The sequence below is a fragment of the Miniopterus natalensis genome, chromosome 4, assembly GCF_054644295.1.
Source record: "Miniopterus natalensis isolate mMinNat1 chromosome 4, mMinNat1.hap1, whole genome shotgun sequence".
Classification (NCBI taxonomy): Eukaryota; Metazoa; Chordata; class Mammalia; order Chiroptera; family Miniopteridae; genus Miniopterus; species Miniopterus natalensis.
The window spans coordinates 23,688,969-23,708,364 of NC_142084.1; positions in this window are offsets into that span (position 1 = coordinate 23,688,969).

The window sequence follows — 19,396 nt, forward strand, 5'->3', positions numbered from 1 at the left end:
TGCACTTGAGGAGAATGTATGTTCTGCAGCTTTGGAGTGAAATGTTCTGAAAATGTCGAATACATCTGACCTAGTGTGTCATTTAGAGTCACTGTTTCCTTGTTGACTTTTTGTCTGAAAGATCTATCCAGTGAAGTCAGTGGGGTATTCAAGTCCCCTACTGTGACTGTATTACTGTCGATCTCTCCCTTAAAGTCCTCCGTAAGTTTTTGGGGTGGTTTTTTTTTCAGCCTGTGTGAATCTTTTGTTCCGAGGTGGGTTTCTTGTAAACATCGTATATTTGGGTCTTGTTTTCTTATCCATTCAGCTACCCTACGCCTTTTGATTGGAGCATTTAAATCCACTTATGTTTAAGGTTATTATTGATAGGTACTTATCTATTGCCATTTTATTTCTTTATGTCTATGTTTCTCATTCTCTCTATTTCAACTTCTTACTACAGCAGTCCCTTTAACATGCCTTGCAATGCTGGTTTGGTGGTGATAACTTCCTTTAGCCTTTTTTTTGTCTGGGAAGTTCTTTATTTCACCATCTAGTTTGAATGGTAGCCTTGCTGGACAGAGTAGTCTTGGTTTCAGATCCTTGCTTTTTATTACCTTGAATACTTCCTGCCACTCCCTTCACAGAGTTTCTGATGAGAAATCATCTGACAGCCTTATGGGAGCTCCTTTGTAAGTAACACATTACTTTTCTCTTGCTGCCTTTAAGAGTCTCTGTCTTAAATTTTTGGCATTTTAATTGTGATGTGTCTGGGTGTGGGCCTCTTTGGGTTCTTTTTGCTTGGGACTCTCTGTGCCTCCTGAACTTGTCTCTTTCCTTCACCAGGTTAGGTAAATTTTCTACCATTATTTCTTCAAACGGGTTTTCTAACCCTTGCTTCCTTTCTACCTCTTCTGGCACTCCTATGATGCGAATAATGTTACGTTTCATGTTGTCCCACAGCTCCCTTAAACTGTCCTGTTTTTTAATTGTATCTTCTTTCTGGATCTCTGATTGAGTGATTTTTTCTACCCGGTCTTCTAATTCGCTGATCCGATCTTCAGTTTCTCCTAATCTGTTTATTCCTTCAAATGTTTTTTATTTCTACTATGTCATTCTTAATTTCCTTCATAGTTTCCATGTCTTTTCTCATGCTGTTGGCATCTTTATGATCAATATTCTGAACTCTGTTTATGATAGATTGCTTATCTCCATTTCATTTAGCTCTTCTTCTGGAGAAATCTTTTGTTCATTTGGGGCTTGTTTGCCTCCCCATATTGGCTGCCTATTTGGGTTTGTTTCTATGTATTAGGCAGATCTGTTAGCTACATTATCTGTTCTTAACCACATGCAACTAAAACGAAGTTGTGTCCTCCCTGAGAATAAAGCTTCTATACAAATGTCAGGGACAGCTAATGAGTATCTGTTTTGAAGTCAGATACTGTTTCCCTTACAACTAGGGAATGTTATGGGACAATATATATCTTTGCTAATCAAATCTGCCCCAATTTACCTAGTAAGGTAAGCCTTTTATAGAAACCAATAATGCCCACATATTCCAGAAGGGTAATATGTAGTTAGAACTAAAGGAACCAGATACTGAACCAAAGGGGATAATGATTTTAAAGGAACCTCCCAAGAGAAAACTAATGTTAAGCCTGATTGAATGTTTACTAACCATCTTTTCTTCCTTATTAACGCTGACTGGCTTTTTCAAGCCAGAACTCACCCATGCAGCTGGCTACTTTCGTCAGCAAAATTTTTAAAATTACTTAATGTAAGTGCAGGCACGGTTATCTTGTGACCAATCAGCAAGGTGTTTTAACTTCCATGAAAGCTTCAGAGACCACTTAACAGGTTAACCCACCCTACTCAGAATGGCGCAAAAGACTTGCAGAGACTTGCCCAGAGACTTGCAGAGATGCGTCTCTCAGCTTGCTAAATATGTGTCTCCCCATTGATGGGGAACTGGTGCATAGTGCTTCAAGAGTCCCCTTTTGGGGTACATGCTTGCCAACTGGGAAGAATTTGACCTTGAGTCCCTCAAGAAAAAAGCTAATCATCTTTTGTAACACGGCCTGGTCCCAATATAAAGTGGGCAATGGAGAGGTTTGGCCAGTTAATGGTACCAGTCATTTTAATACTATCTTGCAGCTAGGCCTTTTTAGCCAATCCCAGGGAAATGGATGGAGGGTCCAATATATCCAAGCCTTTATGACTCTCACACGACTCTAAGCTATGTACTTTCTCTACACTACAAAAAATGTATCCAAATAAAAAGAAACATTCCAAAACTGGGTGAATTAATTTGTCAGTTCTTTGCTAACATTTGGGTGGCAACCCAGTTCTTGAGATATTAAAAACTACTGCCCTTGTCTGACAAATTAAGTCTTTACAGGGGCAGAGGTATGGCTCCAGAAGCAATTCAAGGTCGCCAAATCCTTTTACCTTCCCAACACCTCCCCAAGTCATCTCAAAAGACTTATTGGCTTTATGAAATCAAAGTCCTAGGACCTCTGAAATGCAAATACCTGAACTTCAGCAAGAACTCTTATCTGGGCCATTTTTTAAATTACAAATTTCTGGAAGGTGATTCTTATCAAAAGTGGAAAAACCTTAGCCATAAATCACTTTTAATTTACTTCAGCTATTCCTTTCTAAATTAGTGAATTTTAATTAAAGTTATTGTACATCTAGATATTTTGAAAGAACATGAAATATTAAAATGTTTATTCCTACACAAATCTGCTTTTGGCTTTTTATTGCAGTAAGTCTGTAAAATTGATTTGGAGCTGATGAATGTCTTGTGCTTTATTGGAGGTTGTTTCTTGAAAGTGAATGTGTTTACCAATAGAGGAACCTTGTTTCTAAAGGTCATGAAATGCACTCATAAACGTCAATCTAAGAAATGCCGGTTGTTTATATGGTTATCATTGGAAATTGAGGTTTCTAAGAGTTACAAGTTCAAATTAAGTTGGAAAGATATTTGCAGGATAAGGATTGAAACTGAATTATTCTAATGATTTTTATTTCTGAATGGGTAAAGGGTTTGTGAAAATTGTAGAAAGGTTTGTAGAAGTCTGTAAAGGTTACAGAAGTTTGTGAAAGTTTTAAATTTATGGAGAAAAACCCCAGTCAGGCTCCAGTCCTCCTTCCTTGACCTGATTTCTCGCTAGTGACATTATTTGACTCTGCGGGGACATGCAATTGTTTTCATTACACTCTCTCTTGCCCTTGGGGGTGTGGGGGAAATCTACCTGTCAGGTATGGAGTAAATTCATCATCAAAATGTGTCTCTTCAAGGCTGAGATAGAAGGTAAACCTGCCCTCTGGATACAGAGTCACCCGCCCACATGACTACCCTGAGGTGACACCTGAGTGACAGGGTCCAGTTAAGTCAGGACACAATCACCCCTGACATCCAAAGGGATCCCTTCTCTCTTGCTTGTTTAACTGGCATGGAGTTGAGTCCCCTGTCTGAACAGGGTAAATCTATTCCCAGAGCATCTGGCTAATGTCATGGTCATTGGTAAGGCCACCCTCAGGGCATCGGGTAAACAGGTCTACGAACACACTGTTATTTCTTTGCTGGCACGCAGTTAAGCCTCTGTCTGAGTGGGGTAAATCCATCCTCAAGGCATCTAATGCCCTGATCATTGGTAAGGCCACCCTCAGGACACAGGGTAAACATGTCCACAGGCTACTAATATCTGGAACATTTATTACGTCAATTTTGACAACCCCCTCCTGTCATGTCACATCTTATATCACTGGGGTTTCTAACTTTTCAGTGAGCCAAAACAGCCCTACCCAGGCTCATTTTTTTCCTATAAACATTTCTGAGAGCCAAAGCAGCCCGCCCAGGCTCTCTCCTGTTGCTTAAGCCCTTAGACTGGAGCTGAGACTTTATTTCCACAGCTCATTCACAGCCCTTGAAGCTTTCAGTGACAGTCTCAACAAGTCTTCCTGCTTGGTATTTAGGAATTTCACCCCATTTTCTAGCCTTATTAAAAGTCATCAAAAGCAAATGAGAAAAATCTTGTGTCCTCTCTACAACAATTAGTAATTAGGATCATGTGTATGGTCTTTATATGTTTAGTTTTCATGCTTATGGTCCCTGTGTGATCTGTTTTTGTCTGTGTATTTTGTGGTGATTTTTTCTGCCTCCGGATGGCATTACCAGGGTATGACATTTTATTGGTCTAAAGAGATTAAATACTTTTAAGCAGGACCCTATGGTTTGGCCAAAATATTTGATATTCAAGTCAGTTTAAGTTTGATTGATGTCTTTTAGAGTTACCAGCACAAAAGATGTGTTTGTTTTCCCTAGATTTACAAAGAGTTTATGATATAATCTTATGGTTATAGTCTGTTTGACAACCTTTCCAAAGTTTAAATTTTAAGAGACTTTTTAAATTGAGAAATGACATTAAGTTATTCCAGTGGGCCCTGGAATAATTCAAGAATTTATTCTCTCTCCTAAGTTTTTTTTAACTAATCAGGACTATTTGATATGCTTGAAAAATTACATGGGAAGCTTTGCCAAATAAAAACTAATAAGAATAATTATGTTCCATTTATATACATGTATTTTACTCAAGTGGATGTTTTAGAAGTTTCAGTCTGCTTTACGGAGGAACTTGCAAAAATTCAGAGCCAAGTTCAAACAGGAAACTCTCAGGGGTAACAGAGGTCCTGTCAGTGACACCGGGCAAGCCAAGAGTGGTGGTTCCATGGGGCTGACCAGCAGTGGTACTCCTTGTGCTTTTGGTCCACACATTGGGGAGTGTATGAACTGTTTCTAGTGCTCAATGCACACTTCCAATAAGCCATGTTCAATATTTTAAAAATCCTGCACATTTGTTCTTTATGTATTGAAATTATGTATTGAATCTAAAAATGTGAGCTTTATATTATTCTTTTATGTCATGTCATAATTATTATTTACCAAGAAATTGTTATCTTGGGATATTATATATCTTACAAAACAGCAAAGTTTTATCAGTTGTATTATAATCAGATTTATAACCATGTCATTTTAAGTTTTGTTATTTATAGACAGTCATTGTTTTACTCTGCATTTGCAAATGGGTTACACCTTTGAAAAGGTCTGTGAAAGGATTCTGACTGTAGTAAATTATAGGTTTCTAAGCAGGTCATATCTTTGAAGTAGATAAAAACTTATAAAATTCTAAGGAATAACTGAATTCATGAAAATAATCAGGACAAATAATCTGGACAAACAAAATTGGTTATATGGGACAAAATTGGTTACCTGTACTGACAAATAATCAGGACAAACAAAATTGGTTATATGGGACTAAATGAACTGAGAATAATTAATTATTCTTATGACTTTGTTGAAAATATTGCTGACTTTTTAAAAATCATTTTGTTTTCCAGATATAAGAAAACTTGTTTTATTATTTTTAAATGTTTGTATTGAGAGAGGAAGGGAGAGAGAACCATCGATGGGAAATATCGGTTGCCTCCTGCACGCCCCCTACTGGGGATCGAGCCCACAATCCAGGTATGTGCCCTGATCAGGAATCAAACTGGTGACCTCTTGGTGCATGGGTCACCCAACAACTGAGCCACACCAGCTTGGCAGGAAGCTTGTTTTAATTTCCCTAAAATATTTTGGTAAATTATATCCTCATCAGCAATACTGAACCATTTATATTTTTCTCCCTACCTAATCCCTCCAGAACTTGGCAACTCTCAATAAGTATTATTTTCATGACAGTATATTTATTTATACAAATCCAATAAGAATCTGTTCTCTTTATAACAGGACACATAAAACCAGTTTCCAATTTTGGTTCTATTAACCAAGGCTTTGATTGGAATGTCATAATCGAGAGAGATATGCCTGGACTCTGGGTATCACCCAGAAAGCTTTAAGGAATGAAAACTGATTTTAAAGCCAGTAAGAGCCCCTTAGAAAAATGGCCTGCTACCTTGTTTGTTCACATGGTTCATGGCAGTCTTTCCAGGTAAGGAACAAAGGTTGCTTTCCTGGGAGATGGCCAAGAGAGAACCTCAAGACATTTTGATGCCCTCAAGAACTTGAGGAATCCACTCAAACCCTTATAGACAAAGGCAGATGGCAACTGTGTAGCTTGGTTTCTGTGTCCTGAGGGGCAAATTAAAGCTCAATCTGAAGATTCCTTGTGAGATTCCAGCAAACCAGATTTAAAAGAACCTATATGATCAATTGCTATTCTTGTTGTGTTTATGCAAATAATCAGGCCAAATTAAAGCTGGACTTAATGCTGTCTCTTTAATGAAAATGACGGTAACTTTAAGGAGAAAAATTGTGTTTCAATGGAAATGACAATGCCCAATTGCAGATATTGGACTTTAGTAGAGTTGATTGTCTTCAAAGTTTAGTTTTGCTTTTACCTGTGAACTGAACTGGTTCCTGAATTATCCTAGTTGTTTTCAACCCTCCAAGCTAATGTTTTCTTTTCCTCCCATCCTTTGACTTGGAATTACTGAGAACTACTGATGCGATGTCAGCCATACAGAATTTACCTGAGCATCTAATATCACCATAGATAAACTACAGAGAATCTGTCAGATTGTCACTGCTTGCTTTCATTCCAGCAAAAGAAACTTTAAGCCTTCTCGACTGACAGTCTTACTCAGAAATTGGTTTATGGTTTGCTGTGATCATCATCCTTTGGTTTTTTTCCTTCTGTTTTCATAGGCATACTCCTCATTAAATACATGATTGCTTTTTTACACAATATAGGTCTCACTGTGTATGCCCATCTGCATCACCACCTCCTGAAGTGAGACTCAACTTAAGTGAACTGACTTATTTTTCAGAACTAAATAATTAAGTCAATGAAATATAAAACAGTCTACCAACTTCGCTTCTGGAATTATACAACAATTCTATAAACAAGACAATGCTTCAAGGATTCCACCCTATCCCTACTTTGAAAGAATCAGTTAACAGCCTCTCTATTCCCATTCCCTTTTCCCCCCTTAGATCAGACAGGGAGAGACTTCCATACCCTATACAGGCAGGGACCACAGCCCTTGTAAGAAGTAGTTACTGAATACAGACCATCCTCCTTCAACACCCCTAAGAGATTTTAGGGATAGAAGGAATGACACAGGCCAGACAAGCAGAATAGGGAAACAGAAAGATAAACAACAGTTTGCAGTGATCTAGCAAATCCTATCTTCCCTAAATCAGGGACACTAGAGAGTAAATGGTTTGCACTTCTCCCCAGAGGGTAAATAGCTTAAAATCACCCTACTCAGGGAGACAGCAGAAATCCAATTAGTGTCATTTGCCAGTCACACCCAAGGACAGATGAAGTTAAGAGAATGAATCTCATTTTGGTACATCCAAATAAAGCTAATGAATATTCTATTGAAATCCTTCCCTAATACCTCCCCTAAACACCAGCCTTTAAAACCCCTTAAAACAAAGGATCCCAGCACGCTCTCCTAGGAGGAGCAAGCCCGAGCTCCCCCCCCCCGCACCCCCCCCCCCCCATGCATCTCCTAAACCCTAAGGCTTGCTACCAGGACAGCAATGGGCAGGGGCAGTTCATCCTGGGCAAACCTCCAGCCTGTTCCCAAGGCCCCCTTTTCTCCGACTTAGTGAACCAAAGCAGACCAACCTAGGCTCAATTCCCCAGCCCTTCCTTGTTTCATTGTCCCCCAGCTTTAATAAACGTCCTCTAAAATTCACCTGGATTTGTGTTATAAAATTTTTCCTGCACAAAATCAAGAATCCACACACTACCGCCTGGTCCTAGGAAGACCAGTTCAGGGCCAGGTCCCCTTTCCGGTAACAAAACCAAAGTCATAAGGTAGAAGTTTCAGGAAGGCAATTTTTGGTTTATAAAAAGAAAAACCATCTGAAAGTATAACTTCCCCAAAAAGGTACTGGGTTGTCTAGAAAAGTGGTAAATTCATAGTCACTAGAGGTTTTAAAGACTAGGAACACTAAAAAGATTCCTACATTTGGATGATGTCAGAATAGACAATACCTATAGTCCAAGTCAATTCTAAGATTCTATGGTAACAGTGAAATGCTCGGGTTTTTTACTCCATCCTGTTCAAGCCTGTGTTGTTCCATGGCCTTTAGACTAATAGCTTCTGCTCTGTCTTGCATATAGACATGTTAATCATTAGAGAAATTCTGCTTGTGGCTTGAGTTTTCCAAAAACAGCCCCTCCCATTTTTTACTTCCTGACCTAAAAAAAGCCTGCTCTGTACTTTCTCAAGATGGAGTTGAGGATTAGGTCCCTCATCTCAAATGGCACCCTCACAATCAATAAACCTTTCCTTACTCCAAACTCTGATGTTTTGAGTTTTGGTCTTCTGAAGCATCAGGCTCACAGACTTTGGACCACTATGATACTTAAATTCATAAAATATTTTTTTAAATATGTTTTTTATTGCTTTTTTTTTTTTTTTTGAGGGGGGAAGGGAATAGGAGAGAAACATTGATGTGAGAGAGAAACACTGATCAGTTGCCTCCCGCACGCACCTGGACAGGGATGGAACCTGTAGCCTGGGCATGTGCCCTGACCAGGAATCAAATCTGCCCCCTTCTGGAGCACGGGATGACGCTCCAACCAACTGAGCCACACTGGCCAGGGCTCCTCGAGGTTCTGATTACTATGTTCGTTGGTCTCTAGAGTACTATAAAAAATACCACAGTGGTTTCATCATAAAGTTCAGCTATACAGTCTGTCAAAACAAAGCTTTCAAGGCAAAATAAGAATGTAAATAAGATAATTTACTGGAAAGGATAAATTCACAATACTAATCAAAGCAAAAAATAAGCTGTTCCCCTAAACTCAACGGTCTTCAACCCAGTGCAATGTTTGATACTTTCCAGAGGGTACATAGGTCTGAACAGTTTTAAGGAAATAAATTTTCCAGATCTCCAATTTCCTTTGGTCTTCTTTTCTAAAACTGATGTGCCCAGGCATCATTCATTCTCTTTTTCTACCTTCTCTTTCACAATAGTTCTTCTATGTTATGGAAGAAAGTTGTAGTTCTTACTCATCTTGAACACTTAATAGGGTACTTTGCTTCAAGGAACCACCAAGGCACCAAATGGATAACTGGGAGAGATGAGGAAGAGTCTCATGTGAGGAAAAGAAGAAATACTAAACAAACTCATGGCAAGACTCCTTGCCTAATCAGTCAATCAATCAATCAATGTTAGATTTAGACTTTGAAAATGAAAGTAATTGTCCAGTGATCGTTCAGTGCAGGTGTTGCCATGTTTGTTAGAATTGAAAAAGACTGTTTCTGACAAGAAAACATCCCCAATTTGGCTGGTGTGGCAATAAGGCCTAAAAAGCTTTATAGCATTATTTCCCATTAAGGGTAAAGGTTTTCGGCAATGTATTCTTTAAAAACATACACAACATATAATACTCCAGAAATTACATCTTATGCAACTTTTTAAACTTAAAAAATTTTAGGGGTCAGTTCTGAAATATATAAGGAACTACAAGGTTTCTCAAATTTTAGAGGGTACATGCACAAAAAAGTTGAAAGATTAATTAACTTGCTAACACGAAACAGCAGTGCTACAGAACTAAATAGAATAGCAACCAAATATCATCAGCTCTTTAAAAAGAATCAATTTGGAGTAGCTAGAGGAAAAAAATGGGGACCAACCCTTCAATTTCAGTGCAAAAAAATTCTTTTATCAACACCTAATTCCTTGCTCCAAGTATTCAACAGGTATCTCTAAATCAGAGTTAAATTTCCAGATCAACCTAATACTTTGTCTTGCAAACAGTTGCCAAGTGAACCTATATCCCCAACTTACTCTCAAATACGTACTAGTGAAGAACTTAAATTACAGTATTTGGAAGTTATTTATTTTTATCTTCACCTGAGGATATTTTTTACTGATTTTTAGAGAGGAAGGGAAGGGGGGAGAGAAAAAAAACACATCGATCCACTGCCTCCCATACACATGCTGACTAGGGATCGAACCCACAACCTAGGTATGTGCCTTGACTGGGAATTGAATCTGCAACCTTTTAGTGTCCAGGAGGACGCTCCAACCAACTGAGCCACCCAGCCAGGGCAGCATCAGGCTTTTTAATAAGATGCTTACCAGACTGAAACTACTCAACAGTCTGACATGAAACATGGGAGGTATAAATTTTTTCTGGTACAGAATCACACTAACTTATAGTACTCTCTCAAAATTTTATGAGGAAATAAACATTTTAGAAAGCTTAATATCAAGAAAACATATATCTTTTCATTCTAGATTATAAGGAGGAAGCTGTAATTACCAGCTCATACATCCTTTTTAAAGATTACCACAGCTTCTCCTATGTTGACAAAATAACAAACTGAGGCAGCATATTTGAATAAAAAAAGAAACACTTGAGTTATATATTAGTTGAATTCTATAAAAACCCAGCAATTAGGGAGAAACAGTAAGAAGATTTTACAGTTACATCCTTTGGCAATATTTCACCTATTCAAACCAAAGAGAAATATACTGTAAAAGAAGTTTCTACAAACATTAGTTTATTTCCAACTGAAAATATTAGAACTGACATGCTGCTTTATGAAAATAACAGAAAACAGAATATAACAGAATTGTAAAATAATCAAAGATATTAGAACTGACGTGCTGCTTTATGATAATAACAGAAAATTGCTCACATTAAAGGAAAGGAAAATTTTCTGAACAAATCAAGTCTAAGTTGGTATTTTTTTTTAATATATCTTTATTGATTTCAGAGAGCGAAAAGAAGAGGGAGACAGAGAGAGATAGAAACATCAATAATAACAGAGTCATTGATCGGGTGCCTAGCCTGCAGCCCGGGCATGTGCCCTGACTGGAAATCGAACCCCAATCTCCTGGATCCTAGGTCAACGCTCAACCACTGAGCACACCCGGCCAGGCTAAGTTGGAATTTTTAATCTTACCACCTTCAAAATATATTGCACATAAAGCCTTATCACCTAATAAACAGGTGGCTTCTGTTGAATGTTAGATATGTTGGATTAGTCAAGCAGCACTTGGCATTCATTCTTTCCCACCACTCCCTATACATGCCTTCCTGTACTTCAGGAGCAGGAAACTAAAACAAAACCAAAAAAAACTACATTTCTCAGAATTTTTCTTATAGTTAGCATTTGGAATGTAAAGCAGGTTCCACCAGTAAGAAGGCCTCTTATGAGATTTGGAAAGCAAAAGTAAGCTGGAAGCTCTTTCTACTGCTGATTTAAGTGGTAATCTATGGTCAGAAGCTGTTACAGCAGCCAAACTCTAGTCACCAGATTTAAGTTAAGGGTATTTAGAAGCAGTCAGGGCACCAGATTCAGTATTCCAATGACTGTTGACCAGTTTCAGCTTCCTGCCCTCTCAACTATGGTCTTAATGTTCTTAAATATATTAGTCAAATGATAAGTCATCTGACTCTGGCTCTTTCAAACCATCCAATGACTTTTATAAGTGCCAAATTCCCTGTGTAAAATATCTTTCTACCTGAAAATCCTAGAGAAGTTTTTTTCTTATCATGAACTGACAGAATCAGTATTGTTCATTAAGTTTAAAATATGCATTACTATACTTATCCTCCCCACTTCAGAAGTCAAATACATAAGAATTACTGTTATTCTATACCTTAATTATGATTTGAAAATTTGAGGTCAATATAAAGAAGTAAAAGTTCTCTCAGCTGTAGTCTGATTTTATTTATAATATGATAATATTAGGTCAACATAAAACAGTAATACTCCTAACACTGAATGAGCTTGCTTTTGTTGGCTTAATAACATTTTATGTCAGTAACATACTATAGCTATAGCTATGGTCATTAAAAAAAAAAAAAACTAACTCTACTCTGATTATAAAAGAAATATATGCTTGTTGTGCAAAATATGGAATATAAAAATGTTATTAAAATTTGATACCATCCGTTAACTACAAACACCGACTGTACACATACCGATTGTACACATACATAAATAATGATTATACACATACTACTTTGTGCTCTTACTTTAGTACTCTGATAATCTTTCCCCTGGAAACATTCCATAACAAATTACTAATCGGTGGTACATGCTGAAGCACCTAATTTAACCATTCCTCTTTACTAAAAATTTAAGTAATTTTCTACTGTTCTTGAATGCAAATAATCCCCACTGAACGTTTTTGGGTAGAAAACTTTTTTTAAGGATAAACAAAACATGGTGCATTCACACAACCAAATATTATTCAGCTATTAAAAGGTATGAGTACTAATACATGCTGCAACTTGGATGAACCCTGAAAAACATGCTAAGTGAAAAAAGCCGGTTACAAAAGGCCACATATTTCCTGTACAGCTGATGGAAATGTAAAATGGTATAGTAGCCACTTTGGAAGACAGTATAACAGTTCCACTTCTAGGTATATACCTAAGATAAATTAAAACATGCATGCACATTATATTGTACATGAATGTTCAAAACAGTACTATTCTTATTAGCCAAAATGTGAAAACAAACCAAATATCCATTAACTGATGAATGGGTAAATAAAATGTGGTATATTCATGCAATTGAATAACATTCAGCCACAACAGAGAATGAAGTACTGATACCTGCTACAACAAAGACGAACCTTGAAACACCATGCTAAGTGAAAAAAGCCGCTGACAAAAGGCTACATATTATATGACCCCATTTACATAAAATGTCCAAAAGAGGTAAACTCAGACCAAAAATACATTAGTGATTGCCAGGTGCTGGGGTAGGGGATATGGAATGACTGCAAATTTATTTTGGGGGTGATGAAAACATTCTAAAATTAGATAACGGTGATTGTTCCACAAGTGACTTACATGCAATGGAACCTCGGCTCTCAAACTTAATCTGTTCCAGAAGGCTGTTCAAGAAGTGATTTGTTCGAAAACTGAATCATTTTTTCCCATTAGAAATAATGTAAATTGAATTAATTTGTTACAGGCCCCCAAATGATTCCACGTTTTAACCTTTCTTATATACAGTGCATGTCTAATGTACAGTGTAATCTATAAACAAACACTTTTCTTAAATTTATAGAACCACCCCCTACTACAGCCTTAAAAGAATCTCTTTCAGCAATTGTTCCAGGGGTTTCTTCCAGGGAAGTCGGTATGCTACACCTTTGCTTTTTCACATATCAGTGCCTCCCTGCTGTCACCAACTAACTGCTTTTACTTTATCCAAATCAACAACAGTTTTTCCCTCTCTTCAATTACCTGTGATCATTGTTTTTTCCACACTCTTAACATTTAGCACTCCTGATGGCCTCTTTATGTTTTAAAATTGTGTTAATCATCCATTTTGTCAGCAACAAAGGCAAAAAACACACAAAATTATTCAGCACAATTTCCTGAGATATACTGACTCACATTCTCTCCTTTGTTTGGGGCCTGAGACACGCTTTTTGTCATGCTGATGTATCAGCAGGAAAGGGTTGTCAGGTTGAGAACAGAAGTTCTGTTCAACAACCTAGACATTTTTTCTGTGAACACCTTGGTTGAGAACAAATTGTTCAAGATGGGAGATGTTCGAGAATCGAGGTTTCACTGTACTTTAAAAAGGTGGATTACAATATGTGAATGATGATTTTGACACCAATTCCAATGTGTGTCCCACAAAACACTAAGCCATTCTCTGATACTAGCTTGGTGTCCTACAATTCAACTCAATTCTGACACCATCTACTTAAAGATAGCATGAGATTCGACAGGTTAAGGGCCCAGTCCTAATAAGACTACCTCACTGCCCTTCAGAGGTCAATCATAAATCCTGGTTGTGACCTGTGCTTCTTGAGATTCCATTAGCCCCTCTCCTCAAGTTGGATTAATTTGCTAGAGCAGGTAAGATAAGCAACATTTTACTTACTGGATTATTGGTTCATTATAAAATGATATAACTCAGGGGCGGCTAGGTTGAAGAGATGCATAGGACAAGAAATGGGGAAAGAGACACGTAGGTTCCATAATTGCCCAGCATCTCCACAAATTCACCAACCCGGAAGCTCTCCAAAACCCGTCCTTTTGGGGTTTTATGGTGGCTTCATTACAATGACATGATTGATTAAAGCACTGGCCACTGGCAAGTCAACTTACAGCCCTTCTCTCCTCTAGAGGTGAGAGGGGTGAGACTCAAAAGTTGAAACCATCTAGTCACAAGGTAGGTTCCAGGGCAACCAGCCCCCATCCACAGGTGCTTTCCAAAAATCACATTACTAACATAACAAGATACCTTTTAAAGAAAAAAACTCTCATCATTTAGGAAATTCCAATGGTTTTAAGGAGCTCTGTGCCAGAAATGGGGGTGAAGACCAAATATGTATTTCTTATTATAAATCACAGTATCACATGAATTATCTCAATAAAGCTGTCATTAAAAAATAACCTCCTCCCCCAAAAAAGGGGGGGAGGGAAGGAAATTTGTTACTTCCTCAGGATACAGGTATACTCAAGGCAGAAATACTACTCACTACTCTTCAAACTGCTTCTCAAAAGGGTTCTTACATATTTATACTCCATCCAGCAATTTATTTAGTACCTGTGTCACAGTACTCAGGTGAATTAACACCATTTACTAAATCTTAAATCTGATAAATAACAATCATTAACAAGCTTCTCTTAAGTTGAACATTTTCCCCATATTTTAGACATATTTTTCTTCAGTCAGTTCTTAGCCTTTAAAACAGACATCTTTATACATACAATTGTTATACTATATACAAGTGCTTAATTTCTTAGGAAACAGAAACTAGTTACTTTGTTACCATTCTGGTCAGCAATAATTAACTCATCCTAACTCAGCTCTACTTCAGCTTTAAAACTTTCCATGAAATCAAAATACTGTATTAAACAGTCACAAGAACCACTCTCCTCAGACAAGCAGAGTAAAGGATACTACAAATATGAGTACAACTGGGTTACAAATATTTCCAGTTTCCTGACTGCAATTCACTTTCAAGTGAAATGCCCAAGTGAGTCCTGAGATATTTTAAAATATAGAGTACAAAGAAAATGAGACACTTATTAACACTTTCTACACACCAAGTGCTTCGTGTATACCTCATTTATTCCTAACAAGCCTATTTACCCTCACTTAATGGAAAAAGAAAATAAAAATCACCAAGAGTAAGAGCTTGCCATGCAGCAAATATGTGGCCAAATTAGGGATCAAACTGAGGTGTGCCTGATTCCAAAGTCCATATTCTTTCTGCCACTTCCCAAGCTCACTGACTCTAAAAAAAATAAAAAAATCAGAGAATACTTTGAATACTAGTTCTTCCATTTACTGTGTAACTTATTTCTAAGCTGCTCTGGTGTGTATGTACCATTTAAAAAAACAAGGCCATTATTCACAAAAGAAAGGTAAAAATGGGAGGCTTTTTTAAAAAATGCAATAACAGATTTTTTTAATAAAATTTTTAATAGCAAAGTTTTAAAACAGCAAAATGTATGAAATAATCCTAAATGCTTTTCTTGAACTTATATCAAGATTTACTTTACCTATAAACATGTGAGAAATCACTAGGTGAGAAACATTTTTTTAGGGGCTTCAGTCTCCATTTTAGACAACTGTATCATTTCTCAGTAGAAAAGGCCACATCAACTACATTGCTTTGTATTCTTCTTTACCACATAAAAAATGTGTTCAGTTATATATGCACCATCCAGGAAGTAGCAAAGAGGAGTAAGAGAAATGGCTAATTTAGCTACTTAAGAGATAACAACTGCAGAGGCCTGAGTGCAAGCAGTAATACAACAAAGCAAAAGACAAGGTCAAAAACAAAACAAAACAAGAAATCAGCAGTCTACTCTACTCTAGGTAATGGATTCCACTGTGGTAAAAGTCATATAAATTACACAACTCTTAAAGGACCCTTGATTAGCTTTAAAAACTGCTACTTTAAGACCCAAACAACCACTTGACAAGGTTGGGACTGATTTCCAAAGGATGCACTACACCAATATATAGTGGCGATTCTTCCACAAGAATTTTCACATTCGTGAAACAAAAACTAACTCAAACATTAATACAAGAATTCTTGTACTAAAATTTTCTTTTTCCAAGAACGCCCTCACTCCTCATTGGGACATATAAAAAGGGTAGCAGCATCTAATAAAAGTGTCATAATCTGAGATGAAGGCCTTCAATAAAACACATTTTTCTTCTAAAATTATTTTAACATTAAGGCATCAGTAGGACTTGGGGCAGATCAAAAAGTACAAACTTATCTACAGTCCCACAGTTTACCCTGCAGCTATTATTAAAATAATTCTACTGTACACAGAACCATGTACTGTTTTCCTTAGCTGGTATACTACAATCAGGCTATTGTGTAATGGTAAGAGCTCTCTTAAGAAAAAATTACTGAATTCTTGTCTCGAGGTAACTTACCACATTCTACTCTCCATAAACACCACTGCTTTTAATCACAATTTTTACTTTCAGCTTTACCCTCTGTCAAAAAACATGTTCACTTTCCAATAAGATCCTTTCAAACTGAATAAAAAGTAATGCTCTTATGATGATATTTGCTAAAGTGAGATGATATAGAGCTTTATGTGTACTAAGTTCTTACTTTGGTGAAAAAACATTTATTCATTGATTTGTCTGGAAGGACATTCATCAAAAGATTACCAGTGGTTATCTTAGGGTGGTAGGATTATGGATGTTTTTTCTTTAGCATGTATGTATTTTCTAATTTTCTACATTAAACACAAGCTGTATTTTTAGTGCTTGTGAATAAGAGACAGAATAATTTGAGTTAAAGTATAAGAAATCTGGGTGCTATACTTTAATTCTATTATCAATTCAAATCCACTAACTCAGAAATAACAAATGCAAATGTTGCTCAAAATATGTCAGTGAAATCGCCTGAGTCAACAAAGTTCAATTTTTAAACAATTTCCTCAAATAGGAAAATGGTACCTATAAGAAAGAAGTAACTTCATGTGTCTATAGAATGTGAGGGGTTGGGGGGGTGGGAAATGGCTTAGAAAGTCCAGGTAATCATAGGAAAGACAATAGGGAAAACTACTGAAAAGTTGAGAAACACGACAAAATTAGGTCACTGACTTAGAGACACTGATTAATAGAATATATCACAGAGTAGCAGAAAGCAAATGATCAGAGTAGGTAAACACTTTGAGGATAATAATGGGCAAAAGAAAAGAAGTCAGAAAAAAACCCAAAACACTGAACTCAGGTGTATTTATGTAGAACATTCTGAAAAGAAAATAAAAAAGTTATCTAATAACATGACTAAAATTGAATCAGCTTTCTTCACTAGAAAAGGGACACCTTTCAATAAGTTTAGCACTCAGTAGCAAAATCAAGAACACCCTTGCCCTGGCTGGGTGGCTTAGTTCATTGGAGCATCGGCCCATACACCAAAAGTTTGTAGGTTCAGTTCCTGATCAGCGCACATACTTGGTTTTGGGTTCGATCCCCATTCATGGTACGTATGGGAGGCACCTGACTGATGTTTCCCTCTCAAATCAATGTTTCTCTCTCTCAAATCAATAAAAACATATTCTCCGGTGAGGATTTTTTAAAAAAAAGAACACCCTCAGAGGCATCTCAAGGTCTTCTGTGCATGCTTTGGAATGAACTAAACAATTAGGTATACCGTTTTAAACAATTAATATACAAACACATAAAGAGCTGATTTTTACACATTAAATGAATCTAGAAGTAATCACGAGATATGAACGCAACTTTAAAAAAAAATAAGGTAAAGCGCTGAGTTAATCTCACCAACTCCCACGAAGAAATTATCATTAAACCAAAATAAGTAACTTTACTAGGCTAAACCATGAGAAATTGCAAATATTCATGCAATTTTTCCTATAAAAACAATAATTTCATATGATCCCACCCAGGGGTCTGTTGATAAATATTTAACAGCCACCTCTCTGGAATAAAGGCCCTGATTTGTAGCTTTTGCTGATTTCCATGTTGTAAATAGTTCCACCATAGCCAGTTTCAACAGGTCAACACGGTGTCACTGAACACAGTGTCAGAGAGATGTACACACTCTCTCCAGCTCCAACACCACTTGTTCCACCCACTACTCTGATCTAAGGATGACAGCACTTTGGCAATTTTCTCCACCTTTTTCCAAAATAGGCTTTTGTCTGAATAATCCAGTTTCCTACTTTCTTGGATTAGAAGGAATATACTTTTGACATTTTAATATATCAGGACACTGAAATTCATTCACAAGAAAGACTAGATGAGATTGGTACCTTGTTTCATTCATTCAACACTTTTTTCACACCTCCTTGGTGCCAGATATTGTTCTGGGCATTGTGGACAGCAAGGAACAAGACAAAGGAGCTTCAGATCACATAAAGCTTATAATCTATTTGGGGACACAATAAAAAATTAAAAACACATAATTTCAAGGACTGACAAATGCTATAAAGGTGATGGGGGCTATTTTAAACTGAGTGGTTAAGAAATTAGGTAATATTTAAGCTGAAACCTTAAAGATAAGGAGCCAATCTTGCAAAGACCTGGGGGAACGAAAACAACTTGTGTAAATCCCTAATGCAAGAACAAGCATGGTGTGTTTGAGAAACTGAACAGCTAATGTGGCTAGGAGTGGTGAGCAAAGGTGAGATATTCCTAGAGGTTGTCAGGGCCACATCATACAAAGGTGTGAGTTTGTATCTTCTGTGTGAGTATAATTTGTATTTTATTCTGAGTGGATTGAGAAGAATAGTTGATGAATGTGTTTAATGAATGCATTTTTTTTAATCCTCACCTGAAAATATGTTTACTGATTTTAGAAAGAGGGAGAGGAGGAGGGAGGAAGGGGAGAGAGAAAGGGGGGGAGGAGGGAGGGAGGGAAGGAGGCAGGGAAGAAGGGAGGAAGGGGGAGGGAGAGAGAGAGAAACATCCATAGGCTGCAGTTCCCTCCAGTATGCACCCGACTGGGGATCAAACCACAACCTAGGTATAAGCCCTGACAGGGAATAGAACCCGAAACCTTTTGGTATACAAGACGCTCCAACCAACTGAGCCACTGGGCCAGGGATGAATGCATACTTTAATGCATTATTTTAATGACCCCTTATGAGACTTAGGTCATGGTCTATTAACTGAATTCATTTTCTCAATATGATCATTTGGTTGCTTCGCAATCTAACTAGAACATTATGAAGTTAAAGCAATATAGTATGGTAGGCCTCAAACTACGGATACAGCTGAAATAAACTTAGTGGTAGGACTGCACATCAGCTCAGAAGAAGTAAGGATCTTATTAATCAAAGATGGGTATTTCAAATGTGAAATGCTAATATGAATTCAGTTAGGTCAAATTCTAATGAAGATGACCTAATTAGCCTATAAAATAGATTAATTCAAAATCATGGGTAAACATTTGTAA